Genomic DNA, 17,825 nt, shown 5'->3' with positions numbered 1-17,825 from the left:
TCCCTCGCACTATCTCCCTTTTCTTCCCCCATCCTTCCCACTATCTCCCTCTGCATCTCCAATCCCTCGCACTCTCTCCCTCTTCCTTCCCACTATCACCTTCTTACTCTAACCGATCTGCCTAATCCTCCCAAATAACTCCCAGTATCTCCCTCTACTTCCCCAGTCGCTCCAACTATCTCCCTCTTCATTCCCCTTTCCTGCCACTATCTCCCTCTTCCGCCCCCTTCCCTCCCACCATCTCCCTCTTCCTCTCCCGTCCCCCCCGCTATCTCCTTCTTTCTCTCACATCCCTCCCACCTCCTTACTCCCCCGTCCCTCCCACTATCTTCTCATCCTCCCCCATCCATCCCACGATCTTCCTCATCCTCTCCCGTACCTTCCGCACCTTCCTTATTTAACACCATCAGGTTCACAGACTCGCCCTCGCTTCTCCCAGTCAAATAGCCTAGCTTAGACACAACCCCCACCATGTTACACTGACGGCATCGACCGAGACAGCCAACAACTATCCGGCCGCCCAATTATCTAGTGAAGACGGCAGCGACCAAGTCGGCAAAGACGACAGTGCCGACGAGACGACTCCACTTCCCAGAACGTGCAACCACGAGCTCTCGCTCTCCGCTGCTTTTATCCGACTCGGCCGCGCCTCCCTTCTCCAACCCACGAGCGGTTAAGCACCCAGTTTTAAATCTCATTTACTCCCACCACCACCACCACCACCCTACATACAACAGTCGGAAGTAAATGCCTACACACCCTACATACAATCGTCAGTAGTAGTGGGGAGAAGAGGGCATCAGTGGGGGCGAGGCATGAAGCGTTGAGAAGCCCTCAGATACTCCATAAAACCCCGAGTTTCATGGAGTATAATTTTCAGCATTACAGTTCCATTTTTTTTACGTTAACAAATGTCTCGCCATATATTACACCGTATAGGTAACTAGATTGGGCGAGGGATGGTCTTTTTTGTTGAAAAATCAATAAAGCTACGGTGTTGTACTGTGCCCGTATCCGTGTACGGTACTGTGCACTAAAGGAAGAAAAATGGAGCGGCTGAACCTCACTGCCTCCTTACCGGAGGCTGTAAACATCAAGTGACCTGAAAACTGCGATGGGACGTGAAAGACAACATGGAGAGACAAGAGGGCGCCACGTGTGTTCTTCCATGGCAGCAGCAGCATCATCGCAGGCAATGAGGTTCAAATGGGCACAGGAACTTTGAGATGGACCCACGAGTGTTTGAGCCACAGCGGCGTGCAATCGGCGACCTCTATACGCTTGGCGCAATCCGCACCGTCATTTCACGGAGCCCTTGTCCACTCGACGAGTGCGACGACGCCGTCCCACCGTCATTCGGCGCCTCGTGGTGACATCACAACAGCAAAGCGACAGGTGTTGTTTATTCATTTCTTGAGGCAATTCGAGGGCCCGGTTACATCGCGTTGTGATACACGCACACACCGTCAACATATACTACACCGGTTATAAAAAAAAAGCAGGGGATAGAAAGGTGGGGGAGCGGACCCGACCACAGGTATTGTTTAAAAGACGTCAAGCGGACCGGGGGTTTTAAATGCAAGTCCATGCGGACACCAACATCCGAACGATTGTACCAATAAATCCTGAACCTTCTGGAAGATTTCAGCTCCCGCTGGTTTGGATCAGGGTGATGTTGGGGCAAATTCCATTAATTGGGAAAGGTGGCAATCTTGTGGGAATGTCCTCGCCAGAGAAGAAACTTGTCGCTTCCATGTTTTATTTTCATCCGACGTCCCATTAGCGAGATCCAGAGCGTGACGGACTCATATGGAGTCGGCCTCCTGTAATTTTTCTGGTCTCATTCTCACCACAGGTGAAGGCAGAGCCACACATCAACGTGCCAATGGGGCCACGGTTGAAGTGGTGGGGCCACGGTTGAAGTGGCGGTGGCCACGGGTCATGTGGCCTCTATGTATTTTCCATGTTGAAGGCCGATTGCCCCAAACATTGCCCGTCATATGCAGTGTCACTGAATAACGTGTGAAACATACTGTAGCATATACAAAATTGTATTTTCTTCATACATTAAATACAAAAAACACAATAAACATGAAATGCGTATAGGACATTTATAACTCTCTCAATGACCAAACTTGTATTTTATGAACACACTTATACGAGCAAAATATGACAAAAGTGTTCCAGATTTCAGTTTCAATTGAGACTGAAATCCGGAATCATTACCCCCTACTGACAGACTAATAATACCCGCTCGCAGGCCAAGTGCTGATTCACCTTGGGGCCTCGCCTGGTATAGAGGTCGTGGGTTAAATCCCGACGCCTGTATATCTGGATTTTGCATGTTCTCCCCGTGACCGCGTGGATTTTTCTCTGGGTCCTTCGGTTTTTCCCTCCACATTTAGAAACATGCGTTTAAAAGTATTTGGCTGCTATATATTTCTGCGTGACAAGCCACTTTATAGCGCTTTCATTTGTGGCCCGGTCGTTCCTGAAAGAGAGCTATACAGCTGAGTGGGCCTTACCTGGTAAAATAAAAAGAGATTAGTTTTGTTAGTTTATTTTGTGCCACAGGGGGACAGCTACAGGGGGGGGGTGCCCATTAAAATGGTCGAGATGAGATGCAACTTAAGGCGCTTGTGACTTCCCAAAAATATTATTTATGGCAGGTTTTCACATCTAAACATCCCGGGTGGCATTGAAGCCAAGAGCTCCCACCCTAGGTGAGTAGCTACGAGAGCGGTGCTGTGCACGGCGACACGCCACTTTCTCCATCTGCCTGACTTGGTATTTTCTTTTTTGTTACTTAAATAAATGTTAATGTTTCGTTTTGTGTACGCGTGTATGTACACCGTTTGGGGAGCGGTGGTGCAGCAGTTAGCGCACTACGAACTCAGCCATCTGAGTACGTGGTGTGGGGTGTGTATAACATCGCAAAACTGGGGAGGACAAAGGCAGCCAGACGTGGGGCTGGCCACACAACCACTTCTGTGCCATGCCGGCCATCATAGGTGCTACCCGTTAACAGCACTTGCCCCAGCAATCTGTTAACGGCGATACGGAGTACCTTTGTCTTTTTGTGCAATTGTGTGCTTCTGTGTGCGACGCATGCGACGATGTGCATGTTTGTGTTTGATAAATGTACATCCGCAATGTGTGTGTGACGCGTATGATGCACGTGTGTGACGACGGTTGGAACAGCGATTCACGCACTGCCCTATCCACGCGGCGACCTCTCCTCAACGTCTCGAGCCTCGGCGGAGAGCGCCGCGAGGTTCGACTCCAACTCCGGCTTTCCAGGGACAAACCCCCCCCCCCAATGCCCCTCCCCCCAGGCCCATGGGGGGGGGGGGGGGAAGTCGCTACCCTCCCTCACTCCACGCTCAGGAACTTCCTCTTCTTCGCCGTGTTCATGTACGGTCGCCAAGGCCACTCCACCTCGGCGGTGGCCGCGTTGTCCAGCGTGCCCAGTTTAATCTCATAGACTGCGCGACACACAAAAGCAAAGATCCCCCCCATGCAGCCTTTAACAGACGGCGTGGGAAAAGCGCTGTTCGTGTGTTAGCATGTAGGAAAGCCAGCACGGCACACCAAGGGGTGGGTGTGGGTGGCCAGCATTACGTCCGATCATCTTTGAATTTACACATCGCATCCGGGGTGGGGGAATGCGAGTCGGGTCACGGTACAGCGAATGCGACCAGAGCAGCGACCCCACCGACTCAAGTTCCGATCCGCTCTACAAGTCACCCGCGGGCCACCTAGCCCGAGGCTAGACTCTTACATTCAGCCCATCATCCTCTCAGGGGTCGATAAAATTTACAACTACTTCGTAGGGAAGTCCACAAGGAATGTGGAATTTCCACCGCCTCTGCAGGGGTGTAAAGTGGAGACGAGTAACAATGTGTCAGGCAGACTTACGCTCCATCTCGAATCACGGTCCCACCTCCTTCAACTCGATGTCCTTGCCGTCGCGCTTGTAGACGTTGTGCCTGTTGGGAGGGGGGAAGGGGGGCACAGAAGTCACGGGAGGGGTCGCGGCAAGTCACACGGACGGCGCTGGACTCTCATTACGTGTCCTCGCAGACGTTTGCCAGTTAGAGGCCAGCGGCCACCCTGTTTAAAACTGCGGATGCATTAGCAAATGAACAACATTACGCGCCTTCAGCTTCAGAGATGGCGTTAAATAAAAACTCTGTGCTGTTGCTCGAAAACTAAAGTAAAACGAAACTATTTTTATTTTACCACTGAGCTATGTAGCTCTTTTTCACATAAAAATGTATAGCAGCAAAATACTCGAAATTCAAGTTTCTAAATGTGTAGGGAAAAACCCGGAGGACCCGGAGAAAAATCAAAGTGACCAGGAGGAGAACATGCAAACTCCGAATATACAGGCGGACACACAGCACCTGGCCCAAAAGTCTGCTCACTCTTTCCCATTCCGAGACATCTGCAAGTTGCCGGGTGGTAGGTGTCACGTTCACCGCTGAATCTCGGTACGCGCGAGCGGCTCGGCGTTAATTTTATTTATAGAGGCGTAGCGCTGCTGTTTTTAAAAGGCGTTGCCCTCACCGCAGAGAACCGTAGTGACACGACCGGCACTCTATGGAACATAACTGTGCCACACGCCCTCCCGCATAGTCTTATGGGAGCAAAAGGTATGTCTTCAGGTCAGAAGACGTACTTGAGTTTTTCTTACGGTTCCGTTTCGACGACGTATATGTACATCATGGAAATGAGAAAGGGTTATAGCCTATACGAGGGATCTTTGTGCTTTGGGGATGGGGGAGGAAGATGTGGGTGAGACTGGCACGGTGCCCGCACGCACCGTCTTTCCGAGTCGCGACGTGAAGTTGTGCATCACGAGGTGTTGGAATGCCTCGGACATCATGTCCACGTCCGGATGTCGTGCCGCATCACCACGCTCGAGAGTGTCAAGTACACCGTGGCATCGTACCACGTGTCACATGAACAGCATGCCGGAAAGTTAGACACACCACAGGTGTCACACAGACTGTACTGGAGAGTTAAACAGACTGCCCTTCCATCTGCGGCATCATACCACATCACACCACATACACAGTTAAAACACCACAATTCCATGTCTGCAGCGTCATACTACACACCGCACATCGTACGCACAGCTAAATACACCTCCATCCCCGTCTGTTGCACCGCATCACACACGTCACACCATGCATCACACCGGGGAGCGGGAGCGGAGTGGCTATCTCATTACACTACAAATCCGGTGACCTGACTTCGATTTCCGGTGTGTCCAAGCATCGACAGTGGGGAGACAAAAGGGGCCAGATGCGGTAATGACCACACCACCCACCCCGCCGTGTGCCCTGCCGGCCTTCGTAGGTCGCTCGACAAACAGCACTTGCCCTGACAGCCTGTTAAAGGCTACACGGGGGAGCTTTGTCGACTGCGGTGCGTGCGCGTGCCTGGCATACCGCGGTGCTCATGCAGGACGATGAAGTCGTTGACGGCGTTGGCGCAGCACACCCACACCAGCGCCTGCAGCTTGTGGCCTCCGTGGTTCATCGGCTGAGCGTTCGGCAGGATCAGCTTCATCTCCTGCGGTGGTGGTGGGAGGGTGGTGGTGGTGTGGTAACATGACAGCAAGCGGTCACACGCCGAGTCCGCTCTTCCCACCGGCGTCCGTCCCGGCCACGCTGCTTTCGCCCCCCCCACTTCCCCGCCCCCCCACTGTATCCGACTCGGGTTGTGTTGTTTGTTTTTTCCATTGCGGAAGCCGAGCCGTGCCGGTATACGGGGTCGCCAAACCCCATGTTGGCACAACTGGGATCCACCATTGGAAAAACTTTACTATTTTTATTTTACCAGGTAAGGCCCACTGAGCTATGCAGCTCTTTTCCAGAAGCGACCTGGCCACAAATCATAGCTCAACTAAGTGGCGTATCGCCATGTGGAAATTTATAGCAGCCAAATACTCTTAAACGGACGTTGATTCTAAATGCGGAGGGAAAAACCGGAGGACCTGGAGAGAAATCCACGCGACTCCTCGGAAAGAGGCACGCAACTCCAAATATACAGCAGGCATCAGGGTCAGGATTGAACCTGCGACCTCCTGTATACCAGGTGAGGGAGTTAACATCTCGCCACAGTGGCGCCCCCAATGGTACATCTTTCCGTGACCACCGACCGTGCGTAGTGCTACAGTAGATACATTTTCGATGAATGGAAGGGATCGGTCATCGCGAAAAGGCGGACTGAATCGCGAGGAATGAAGTTGACAAAAGCTGCATGCACCAAACCAAAGTGTCCAACGCTCCACCACTTACGACCCCCCCCCCCCCACACAGCCTCCACCTTTCATCAACAACCAGATTTCTTCTGGTTAACTCAACGGATGCGAGTTGTCTCACACTGCACAAGCCCGATGATTGGTCGACACGACTCGTGTGAGGTGCAAGGAACTGATTCTAAAGCCGATAGAGAACACGTGTGTGTGTGTGCGGTAATTTAGCAGTTAGCATGCTGCCCCACAAACCTAGTGACCCGAGGTTTATTTCCGTTCATGGCCAACACCAGTGGCGATTATCTGAACTGGTCCTGGGCCTCCCCTAGATCAACTCAGCCTCAAACGAGTACCTAGTGCGGTGTTTAAACATCATTACCAGAGAGATAAAGGTGGCCAGTTGTGGTGCTAGCCACCTACACCCTCGCAAACAGCACCTGTCCCAAAAACCTGTTAAGGCTATATGGGGGACCTCTGTCTTTGCGCGCTTGTAGACATGCAATACACGAGGACCCACATTCCTCGTGTGACCCCAAACCCTGTAGCCCCTGTGACCCCGTGCCCGCACCTTGATGAACTGCTTGAGGAGGGAGCTGGGGTCGCGTGAGGTCGTCGCCATGATGTGTGGGTCCTTCACGCCGGCTCAGCGGTACTCGTCATCCATGTGGCTGCTCACTCCTACTGACACGGGGGGGGGGGGGTGGATAGAAAGAGGTGGTAGATGGGGCAGGGGGGACGGAGAGGGTAGGTTATCATTTGCCATACTTCACCGTGCAGGTGAGTGAAGGTGTGTGTGTGGGTGGATGGATGGAAGGAGCGACCAGGAATGGTTGAGAATATCACTCTGCAGTGATCGCGTTGATTTTGTGTAGCGAGCTGAGCAATAATGAGACCTGGATGAGTCCCAATTGCAAGAGTGGGTGGGTGATATGGCAGGTGAGTGGGTAAATTGAGTAAAATGATGAGTGAGTGAATGAGTGCGTCAGTGCATGTTAAACCTCTTTGTTACAGCACGTAGCCAACCGTGGTAATCGGAAGTGTGACAAACTAACCACAAAAAGTAGTTCTCAAGAAATGAGTTTGTCAATCTAGACAATGATTTAAAAGTGCAAAGCTCCAGTGGCTTCCTAATATTGTAAGGAAGACCGCTCCAGAAGGAAGACTGCTCCAGAAGCACACGTTATGTGGTGACCACGGCCTTCATTTGACATTCCACCAAAATTTACGCCAGCCATCACACACACACGGCCGACTCTTTTTCCACGTTCACGCCACGGGATTTTTCAAAGTCCACTTGGGAAGCAATCGCCGTGCAGTATTTACGGTCAACGCAACTGCGGCATTAAACCCATTAAACCGGTGGGGGGGGGGGGGGGTTGAGGGCCCGCCGTTCTCGAACCGCGAACCTCCGCGGCAAAACACGGTGCCACCGCTTGGCAGGAAGGACCGACGGCGAGCCGGGGATGCGCGCCGACTCGGCGTGTCTAGCGGGCGGAGACGCGCGACACTTATCCCTCTGCCTCGGGAGTCTCGCGGGAAGGAAGAGAGAGAGAGATGCGAGGAGACGTGATGGTGAGGGATGTGAGATCACCCTCCCCTCCCTGGTCGAACTCCACGGCCTTCTGGAGTTCAAGCGCCTCCCACCGCAGGTCCGTAGGCAGCACCAGGTTTTCTTCGGTGACGACGTCAGGGGGACAGGGGGCAGTGGGTGGGGGGCGGGCAGGGGAGAATTAACAAGGAAGAAAAATCATGCGCACGCATGGATTCATTCGGAAACGCTTTCCAACGCGCGGTTGTCTTCTCGCCTGTATTGTCAGACCGTCTTGTCCCATCTTAGTCCGTCTTGCGTGTCTCATTGTCTCTAGATCCGTCTCTAGTCTGTCTTGCGTGTCTCAACGTCTCTAGTCTGTCTCGCTGTCTCTCGTCTGTCTTGTCGTCGCGAGCCCATCTCTAGATCCGTCTCGCCGCCCGTTACCATCGAGCGCCCTCTTGAGCTGCGCCTTCTCCTCTACGAGGACCTTCTTGGCCTCCTGCGCCTTGCGGTAGAGGTACTCGCCGTGCAGTTGCGCCTCCTCAGCTGCACCACCAAAGACAAAGATCCCCCATGTAGCCTTCGACAGGACTGTCGGGTGCAAGTGCTGTTAACGAGCAGCACCTTTGATACACGAAGGGGGGTAGGTGGCCAGCACCACATCCGGCCGCCTTAATTTCCCCAGTGGCGATGTTTACACAACGCACCAGGTACTCATTTGAGGCTGAGTTGACCAAGGGGAGGCCCAGGAACGGAATCGTCACCAGTGTTGGCCGTGAGCGGGAATTGAACTCGGGTCGCTGGGTTAGTAGTGCAGCGTAGTGCTAATCGCGAGACGACCATAAACAACAACCGCCATTCGCCACGAAGTGGTGGAGATGTCACCACGGCGCTCGTGCCAGGCTACGTGCAGGTTAAGGCCACATGAAGCGTCGAACGCCCGCTGGCAGCAGGAGGTCACAGACAGACAGACCCAGGTTGCCATTGGTTGCTTGACTGAGATGACTGGCCGATGCACCACCTGTGCCCCCTACTGTGCTACACTACCGCTCCAACCTACACAAACTCTCTTGGGCTATACTCTTTGGTTCTTTCGGTAAAGTCACATAGGCATAAAATATAAAATAAATTAAATCACGACATTTCGGGCACAACACAAGCGTCCATCATCAGGTGGGACAAACCACAGCAAGAAACAATTGCCGACGTGGGCAAAAGAGCTGCTGTAAACAAGAGACTATATAGGTAAGAGAAGGGGGGAGGATCAGGGAGGAGAGATAGAGAGGGGGGGTATGAGGAGGGGAGTGCTGAAGAGAGCGGGGCTGGGAGTGGGAAGCTTAAGAAATTAGAGATGCGGAAAGTTAAGGCAACACCATAAAGCAGTTAAGGTTTTACCTGGTTAATAACATTCTTCCAATGATTACTCAATTTGTATCCATCTTCTCGGTTGAAGTTATGTCTGTGTTTATATATCTGGATGGCTTGATGAACAAACCTTTGATAGTAGCCCGAAGGTTTGCAGAGCGGCACCACGATACTCCTAGCGACGTCGTTGATTAATGTCTGTAATTAATATCGATGGTGAATCTCTGTAATTAATATTGATGATTCGATTCCACGAGAACAGATTCCACAAGAATCGATTCCACAACTATTTTAGTAAAGCGAAGTACGCGATTCGATTCAAACGTGTTCGTTCCGGTCTCATCAGAATCGGTATTGATTCTGTGCTGGAGGAATCCAATGAGCTATAAAGCTCTTTGATCACAGATGTGCCAGTAGGGGGCACGGGGTCATAACGTCACAACAAACAATACAAAAACGATAGGAGTGCAAAGGGAATGGTAGCAAACCACTAAAAATAGGTTAAATAAACCATATAAGTTCATACTCTTTGGTTCTTTCGGTAAGAAGACTCGCTCTCCGTTCCACCCACTACAACTGGCGTCAGAAGTAGCCAAATAGTAATATGAATCGCTATAATGGAGATGCGAAGAAAAACTCGTACCAGGGCTCCAGTGGAAGAGGAGGACGACTCAACACCACTGGGGTTGGCAGCCCCGGAAGGGGGAGGAGAAGCGACGACGGCCGAGCTGCTCACTGCCCGGCCGCCCGGCGGCTCACCATCGTCGGAGTGGGCGCTTCAGGTGGCTCACTCCCGCCTCGCCCAACTCCTGCACGCGGCGGCATCCATCCTCGACGAAATACATCGCGGGTTATAACCACAACAAATATAATCACAATCACTGCGACCATAATCGCCGTAACCACAAATATAATCATAACCACCAGCTACATAACCACAAGTATAAACACTACTGCCACAAATATAACCATAACCACCACAACCATAACAACCAACATAACCACCACAACAACCACAATGATGCTGATACACTCTCACACCATGTGGGTCCCCTTGTCTCCTTGTGTCTCCCTGTGGGTGAGTGGATGGGTTGGCGAGAGAGTCGGTGGGTTGGCAAGAGAGTCGGTGGGTTGGTGAGAGAGTGGGTGGGTGGCAGAGTGAGTGACCGGTGGCAGAGTGAGTGACCGGTGGCAGTGGGTGACCGGTGACTAAGTGGGTGGGTGGCAGTGGGTGACCGGTGACCAAGTGGGTGGGTGGCAGTGGGTGACCGGTGACGAAGTGGGTGAGAGAGTGGGTGGCTGAGTGGGTGGCCGAGTGAATTGGTGAGTGGATGAGTGCCAGAGTGGGTGGGTGAATGGCTGAGTGGGTGGGTGAGAATCAGTATGTTTTTGCTGGAGGAATCCGATGAGCTATGAAGCTCTTTTTCATAGATGCCCAGAGAGTGGCTGAGTGGGTGGCTGAGTGAGTGTCGGTGGGTGTGAGTGGGAATGAAATCTAACCTGCACCTCTGCATTGCAAATCCAGCGAGCTAACGCCCTGCGTGTGGTGGGGTAAAGTGTGGGCATGGCCACTTTGCTCCAACACGTCCGGACCAGCGTGGAAGAGTAGACCAAATACCTCTATATAGCGGCCTCTAGTGGATGCCTTTTCCAGCAGCAGGCGATTCGCCTCCACAACAAACCCGTCCCTCCAGGGATAAAAACACACGGCAGTCTGGGAGTGCCTCTCATCAGCTATGGCTCAACACGAGGGCCACTCTGGAGCCGGTTTCCACCGTCAGCGCCTCATCAGCAGCAGCAGGGCCGGGCTCTGCTTGAAGCAGCGCCGTGAACTCAGCAGGCGTCTAGGACGTGACGGCTGTGGGCCAGGCGCCTCCTCCTCTGTCTCCCCCCACCACCGCCGCCACTGCTGATGTGTGCACACCGCGCGAGGTTCTCACCTTCAGGCTGAGTCGACGTAGAGGAGGCCCAGCGAGCCGCCGCTTCAGAAGCTTTCGCGACCCACTGACGGTGGCCGTGAGCGGGAAACCAAATCGGCCGCTCGCCACCCACAATCCACAGCGCGCGCCGCCTCCACTCGCCCCCTGCCTGACCGGAAGTAGCAGCGGGGGAGGGGGGTGGGCAATGGGGGCGTGAGGGGGGGGGTTGAGGGGGAGCATGGGCGGGGGTTGCCAGGGGGGGCAAGGGGGGTCGCGAGGGGGGGGGGATGCTTGGGGGGGGGGGGTTGTGAAGGGGGAGGGGCAGGGGGGGAAAGAGGGAGCATGGGGGAGGAGCTTAGGTGAGGGGGAGGAGCTAATGGCTATTACACCACGCCGCGTCTCGCGCCACGTGCTTCCCCTGGCAGTTTGGCCGTTAGGCGTGGAACCGAGCTGTGGGTGAGTGGTGGCGGTGGTGGTGTGAGTCTTTCTATGTGAGTCTGTGTGTGAGTCTCTCTAAGTGAGTCTCTCTGTGTGAGTCTGTGTACGTGTGTGTGGGTCTGTGTGAGTCTGTGTGTAGCAGTGACCCGGTCTCAAATGAGTATCTGGTGCGATGCGTAAACATCGCCACTGGGGAGACAAAGGCGGTCGGGCGTGGTGCTAACCACCCACCCCTTCGTTTACCGTGCCGGCCTTCATACGTACTGCTGGCTAACAGCACTTGCCCCTACAGCCTGTTAAGGCTCTATGAGGATCGTTGTCTTTGGTGTCCTGTATTAGCAGGAGGAGGAGTGGTGGTGTTAATGTTGGTGGTATTAGTGGTGGTGGTGTTAGTGATGGTGGTGTTAGTGGTGGTGTTTGTGGTCTTAATAATGGTGGTGTTGGTGTTAGTGATGGTGGTGTTAGTGGTGGTGGTTGTTCGAGGTATTGTTGCTGGTGTTAGTGATGGTGGTGTTGGTGGTATTAGTGGTGGTCGTGTTAGTGATGGTGGTATTATTGGTGGTATTATTGGTGGTAGTGTTAGTGGTGGTGGTGTTAGTGGTAGTGGTGTTGGTGGTGGTGGAGTTGATGTTGGTGGTGGTGTTTTTAGGGTTCGTAGTGTTAGTGGTGGTGTTAGGAGTGGTGTCAGTGCTGGTGTTAGTTGTGGTGTTAGTTGAGGGGAGCGGTAGTGTAGCGGTTAACGTGCTGCGCTACAAACCTGGCGACCCGGGTTTGATTTCCGCTCACGGCCAACACCAGCAACGATTATCTGAACCGGTCCTGGGCCTCCCCTAGGTAGACTCAGCCTCAAATGAATACCTGGTATGATGTGTAAACATCGCCGCTAGGGAGACAAAGGCGGCCAGGCGTGGTGTTAGCCACCCACCCCCTCGTGTGCCATGCCGACCTTTATAGGTGCTCGCTAGCAGAAATTGCCCCTACAGTATATTCAGGCTATACGGGGGATCTGTCTTTGTTAGTGGTGGTGGTGTTAGTAGTGGTGTTAGTGGTGGTGCTAGTGGTGGTGTTTGTCGCGGTGTTGCTGGTGTCCGAACAAAGGAGCGACGCTCACAACAACGACCTTTGACCTGGGCGGCTGAAATGTAGCACGTTGGCACAGTCATCTCAGTCAGTCAACTCTTGGCACCTGGGTCTGACCTGTGACCTGTCAGTGAGCCTTCAGCATTTCACGTGGTCTCAAAGTGCACCTGGCCTGGCATTTGCTGCTACTTAGTGGCAAATGGCGGTCTTTGTTGTTTTTGTTGTGTTTCGTGTTGTGGGTGAGTGGTGAGGTTGTGAGTCTGTGATGATGATGTGAGTCCGTGTTGATGATGAGAGTCCGCATTGTGACATGACGCGTGTTTAGACATGAGTATTGTCGCACACCATCGGTTTTGTGTGACCCTCACCTGCGTCTCCCGCTCTCCACGCAGAGACCCGGACCGTGCGAGAAACGCAGTGAGCTCTGAGCACCCTACTCTGCAAGTTGCTGCCATGGAGGTACGTGTGGCTCTTCAACTCGTGTGGTAAAATATGGGTGGACGTGTGTTTTCCCCTCGACTTGTGCCTACCTGTCACCTACCTGTATACCTGGATGTGCTTCTCCTTGTCCGCCTGAGTATGTGTATGTCTATCAGAGTGTGTCTCCGAGATCCTGTTGGTGTGCCTGCCTGTCTATGCGTGAGCATTTACAGCACTATTATCTATCCACTGATGAATGAGAATGCCTTCCTCCCTGAGACCTTGCTACCCCTCAAATGCTGTGATGGAATAATCCGCCAAGCGCCGATTTTGTCGCACCATCTCTCTGGTGGCTCTCCTCTCCGATGTGTTTCCTTCCTTGGCTGCCGCTCCGTTATTATTCTTCACTATCAGCCATTGTTGTCCCTCCTTGCCATGGCTCGTCATGCCCGATCCCCAATCACTCTTTAACAATTTGAACAATCCCTGCGTGTGACCTCAAAATCCACGCATCTTTCATTGTTAATCCAAGCATGGCATCTGATATTGGCCAAATATTCCAATGCTGAGAAACGACAACATCTCGGCAGGACCCTCCTGAATGTGGAGCCCAGGATCTCAGAGATGCTGGCTCAGTGCTCGCCTTCTGCACTTGCTCCAACATCTTAATCAAGCCTATGTGGTGGACCTTTGTCTTTGTGTGTGTGTAGATGAGCCGAGCTGGAGAGGCTCGGAGTAACGACACGTCTTGCACCACGTGGAGTGCGCTGTCCTCAGACGGCACCGGCTCCATCTGTAGCAAATCGCCGAAAGGTAAGAACAGTAATGAGGGACGTCACAGTGGCCATGGTAAATAGTGGGACATCATGATGGCCATGTTGCATGGGGGACGTCACAGTGCCTTTGGTGTATGAGAGATTTTATGGTGATTGTATGGGTGATGTCAAGATAGCAATGCTACATGGGGGACTTAATGGTAATCATGTTTTGATTTAAAGCTTTCGTGGCTGCAGGGATTCATATTCTTGGTTCTTTCGGTAAAATCACGTAGAAGGGCAATAATAAAATTATAAAAATATAAAACAATAAAAATCTCACGACGTTTCGACTGCAACACAAGTAATCATCATCAGGTGTGAAAACCACAGCAAGAACCACAGCAAGAAAAATTGAAATTTTCTTGCTGTGGTTTTCACACCTGATGATGATTGCTTGTGTTGCAGTCGAAACGTCGTGAGAATTGCATTATTTTATTATTTTATTGTTTCCCTTCTACGTGACTTTACCGAAAGAACCAAGAATATGGTAATCATGTTGCATTAGAGACTGCATCATGGTTGCCATGTTACATGGGGGACTTCATGGTGGCCATGTTGCATGGGGATAATTATCTGTGCTCTGGCCTCAGTACTGAAACAACATCAAACGCTTTCAGAATTGCTTCTGCGGCCATCTTGAATGCTCTTCCAATATTAGGAAACCACTGAAGCTATCCACGTTTAAATCATCAAGTTTGACAACTAATATCTATACTCATTCGCTCTTTCGGTAATGTCACCTAGGTAGAAATAAAATAAAACAAATCACGACGTTTCTATCGCAACACAATCAATCTTCATCAGGTGGAACAACCACAGCAATAATAAAATGCTGAAGTAGGTGAGAGAGCTGCTGTGGCAAGAGGTTATCGGTAAGAAAGGGGGGAGGAGCAAGCGGGGGAGAGAGAGGGGAGCTGCGTCAGCGCTAGGGGGAGAAGAAGTGAGGCTGGGGGGGGACGTAGGCGGAGGTAGAAGTGGTAAGCTGAGTATGGGACATGGTGGGAAAGTAAATCTGAAAAATCTACTAGTACCTGGCGCGTGGGATGGAAACAACCACAACCAGTTAAGGCTTTACCTAGTTAATAACATCCATCGAATGATTGCTCAATTTGTATCCATCTTCTCGGTTGAAGTTATGTCTATGTTTGTATATCTGGATGGCTTCATGAAAAAACCTTTGATAGTTACCTGAAGGTTTGCAGAGTACCTTGGTCTCGGAAAAAAACAATATCACGCGAGCCCACAGCGTTATAACAATGGTCAGACACGGCAGAGGTATTGGTTCTGCGATGTTTCAGATCTGCCTTGTGTTCGCTAACACGGTCCGCGACATGTCAATTCGTTTTCCCAATGTAACTGCTACCGCAGGTACAACTCAGTTTGTCGACTCCAGGATATTGCATGTCAGGATGGGATTAGATCACGGATTTTGTGTACTGTATTGAATCGGACTTGGATCTTGTGTTTGTTTAAGATTTTGGAAATATTTTTGGTAACACCTGCTATGTATGGTAAAGTGATGGTCTCAGTGGATTGTTTCTACATGGTTGGAGAAACAGCTTTGCGAATAATACTGTCCCAGTACCCATTCATCTTAAGAGTCTGGTGTACGTGTTCCAGTTCACTGGCTTGGTGGTGTTGGTTGCAAATGCAGTGGCCCTATGGTGTAGTGGTTTGATGAGGGAATTCTTCTGCGCCGGATGGTGGTGGGAATTAGGTTTTAGATAGGTCTCTTCTCAAACAAAACATCCAGGAATTAGTAGCTTACCATCATTCTCCACTTCCATGGTGAATTTGATGGATGGGTGTATGGAATTTATGTTGTTGAGAAATTGATTCAATGTTGGCAGGCCATGTGGCCAAATGACGAAAGTGTGATCTACGTATCTCTTCCACAAGGAAGGACGTTGGATGCATGTCTGGATGACATCAGTTTCAAATTTCTCCATGAAAACATTCGCTATCACTGGTGATAAGGGGGGACCCATGTGGGTACCTTCATTTTGTTTGTAGAAAGTACCATTCCTGGTGAAGTAAGTGCTGGTTCAGCGTTTCTACTGCTGCATGCATTTTTTTTCCGCCTGAGGACGACCGCTTGTGTTGCGATCGAAACGTCGTCATTTATTTTATTTTATCCATATGTGACTTTACCGAAAAAAACAAAGAGGAAGTGTTAGTAAGGCAGTTCCTAACCAAAGTTGGTACATCAGCATTCAGTCCATGTTGGACCAAGTCTTCAATTATTGCTGAGGTGTCAGGTACAGGAACCTTGGTGAACAGAAAGACTACATCAAAGCTGACGAGCAAATCATCTGGGGACAGTGAAATGCCTTTGATTAGAGAGATAAAGTGAGCTGAGTTTCATACTGCTGAGGTAGTCTTGCCCGTGAATGGAAGCAAGGTCTCAGACAGAAATTGGGCCAGTTTGTAGGGAGGTGAGTTGATAGTGGAAACGATGGGTCGAAGTAGAGTATCTTCTTTATGGATTTTTGGAAGACCATATAATCTGGGTGGTCTATTAGCAGAAGGTTTTAGGGAGAACTGCTTGAATGGTTCGATTAGAGAAGTCGAATTGGTAATGATATTGTTTGTTTTTAAAGCCAGGCAGTTGGTCGGATCTTTGTTGATTTTGGTGTAATTGCTATCATTAAGAAGGTCCTGGATTATGTTGCTGAATGTGGTTTTATCCATGATGACAGTAGCATTGCCCTTGTCGGCTGAGAGGATGACTTTGTCCTCTCTATTTTTTAATTTGGTGAGTTCAGAGCGCTCGTCCTTGCTGATGTTATTAATAGGATTCTTAGCATTTTTAAAGATGGTGGCAATTTTAAATCTTGCCACGTCTGTAGGGATGTGTCCCAAGCCTTTGAGGGCTACATCTACCTGGGTTTTTATATCATCCACTGGGATGTGTTTGAGGGTGACAGCAAAATTCAGCCCTCTAGCTAGTACCGATTTTAGGCTATCGGAGATTGTGCTGTTACTCTGATTAATAGCAGTCTTTTTTATGTGTGGATCTGGTTTCTTTTTTGACAAGTTATTGAATTTAGCAATAAGGTTAACCTTGCATTTGGAAGACATTGTTGTGGCAGAAGAAGCAGTCATGTTATCTACAAGGTTCCAATCAGATGCGGACATTTTATCTGTTAATGTTAAGTGTGATTGTAGGAGACATTTGTCTAAATTATCAAGTTCAAGCCGGAGTAGTCTTATCCTCTCTGAGATTAGAGAAAGGCTAGCTCTGAATAAGATCCGTTTAGAGTTGGGTTAAGTGACAGAAGCAGATGTGAGTTTAAATGTGGTCGGTATTATCTTGTTGTCGCGGCATCTCTTCAGAAAGGTGAGTGACTCGAACATGTGAGCCTTCTTGTCTCGCAGTCTGTTAATGGTTCTAACAGATGTGTGGAACCTATTTGCGTGGTTAGTTTATTAACCTTCCCCCACACTGTTGATTAGCACCATTGGCTACATGCGGTGCAAAAGAATTTCAACATACATAGCTGGGATTGGCAAAAACATCCCAATCCTGAAATATTTACCCTATAAATTGCACAAAAGTTTGGTTCACACACCTGTTGTTGTTATTCTCCTCGTGCCTACAGAAATCCTGGCTCACTTTGGCCCTCACTTGACCGACCGCGAAAAGCTGGAGCTCACAGCCATGCAAGAAGTGTGGTACTTTGCGCTCGACAACAAACCCAAGGGATGCAACAGGCATGGATATGATGACGACGAACGTAATTACATTCTGGTGAGGCTCACCACAAAACTACAGCCTTGGGGGCGGTCACAGGGCCCAGAGATAGCGGGGTTTGTGGCTTCTTATTATTGCACCTGAATTACCAACCAGGGCACACACCAACGCGCTTCAAAATCAGAATGTTTAATCCCGAGTAAAGCCCTTTTAGATAAGAAGCAATTTTTCAAGGGAATCTTCGCCAGCAGACAGTATCAAAGCATTCGACAATTACACCCACTCACACACTTAC

The 17,825-nt window shown here is 50.7% G+C and overlaps 1 long non-coding RNA gene across 2 annotated transcripts; it reads right to left on the bottom strand.

Annotated features, from left to right (window-relative positions):
- Positions 1–1,385: 1,385 nt before the first annotated feature.
- LOC142922513 (uncharacterized) lies at positions 1,386–5,576 on the bottom strand. Of its 2 annotated transcripts, XR_012940111.1 has the most exons (4): positions 5,457–5,576; positions 4,826–4,921; positions 3,919–3,989; positions 1,386–3,485 (listed from the first exon to the last, which is right to left on the bottom strand). It is a non-coding gene; the product is annotated as an uncharacterized LOC142922513 (long non-coding RNA). The 2 variants fall into 2 exon arrangements; XR_012940110.1 differs by lacking the exon at positions 5,457–5,576 and having other exon boundaries at positions 4,826–5,100.
- Between the last annotated feature and the right edge of the window lie 12,249 nt (positions 5,577–17,825).

This window comes from Petromyzon marinus, unplaced genomic scaffold (genome assembly GCF_048934315.1).
Source record: "Petromyzon marinus isolate PM22_M1 ecotype Great Lakes invasive population unplaced genomic scaffold, UKy_Petmar_22M1.pri1.0 PM_Scaffold_1, whole genome shotgun sequence".
NCBI lineage: Eukaryota > Metazoa > Chordata > Hyperoartia > Petromyzontiformes > Petromyzontidae > Petromyzon > Petromyzon marinus.
Note: the sequence above shows the minus strand (reverse complement) of the source record. Positions and strands in the feature narration are given on the sequence as shown.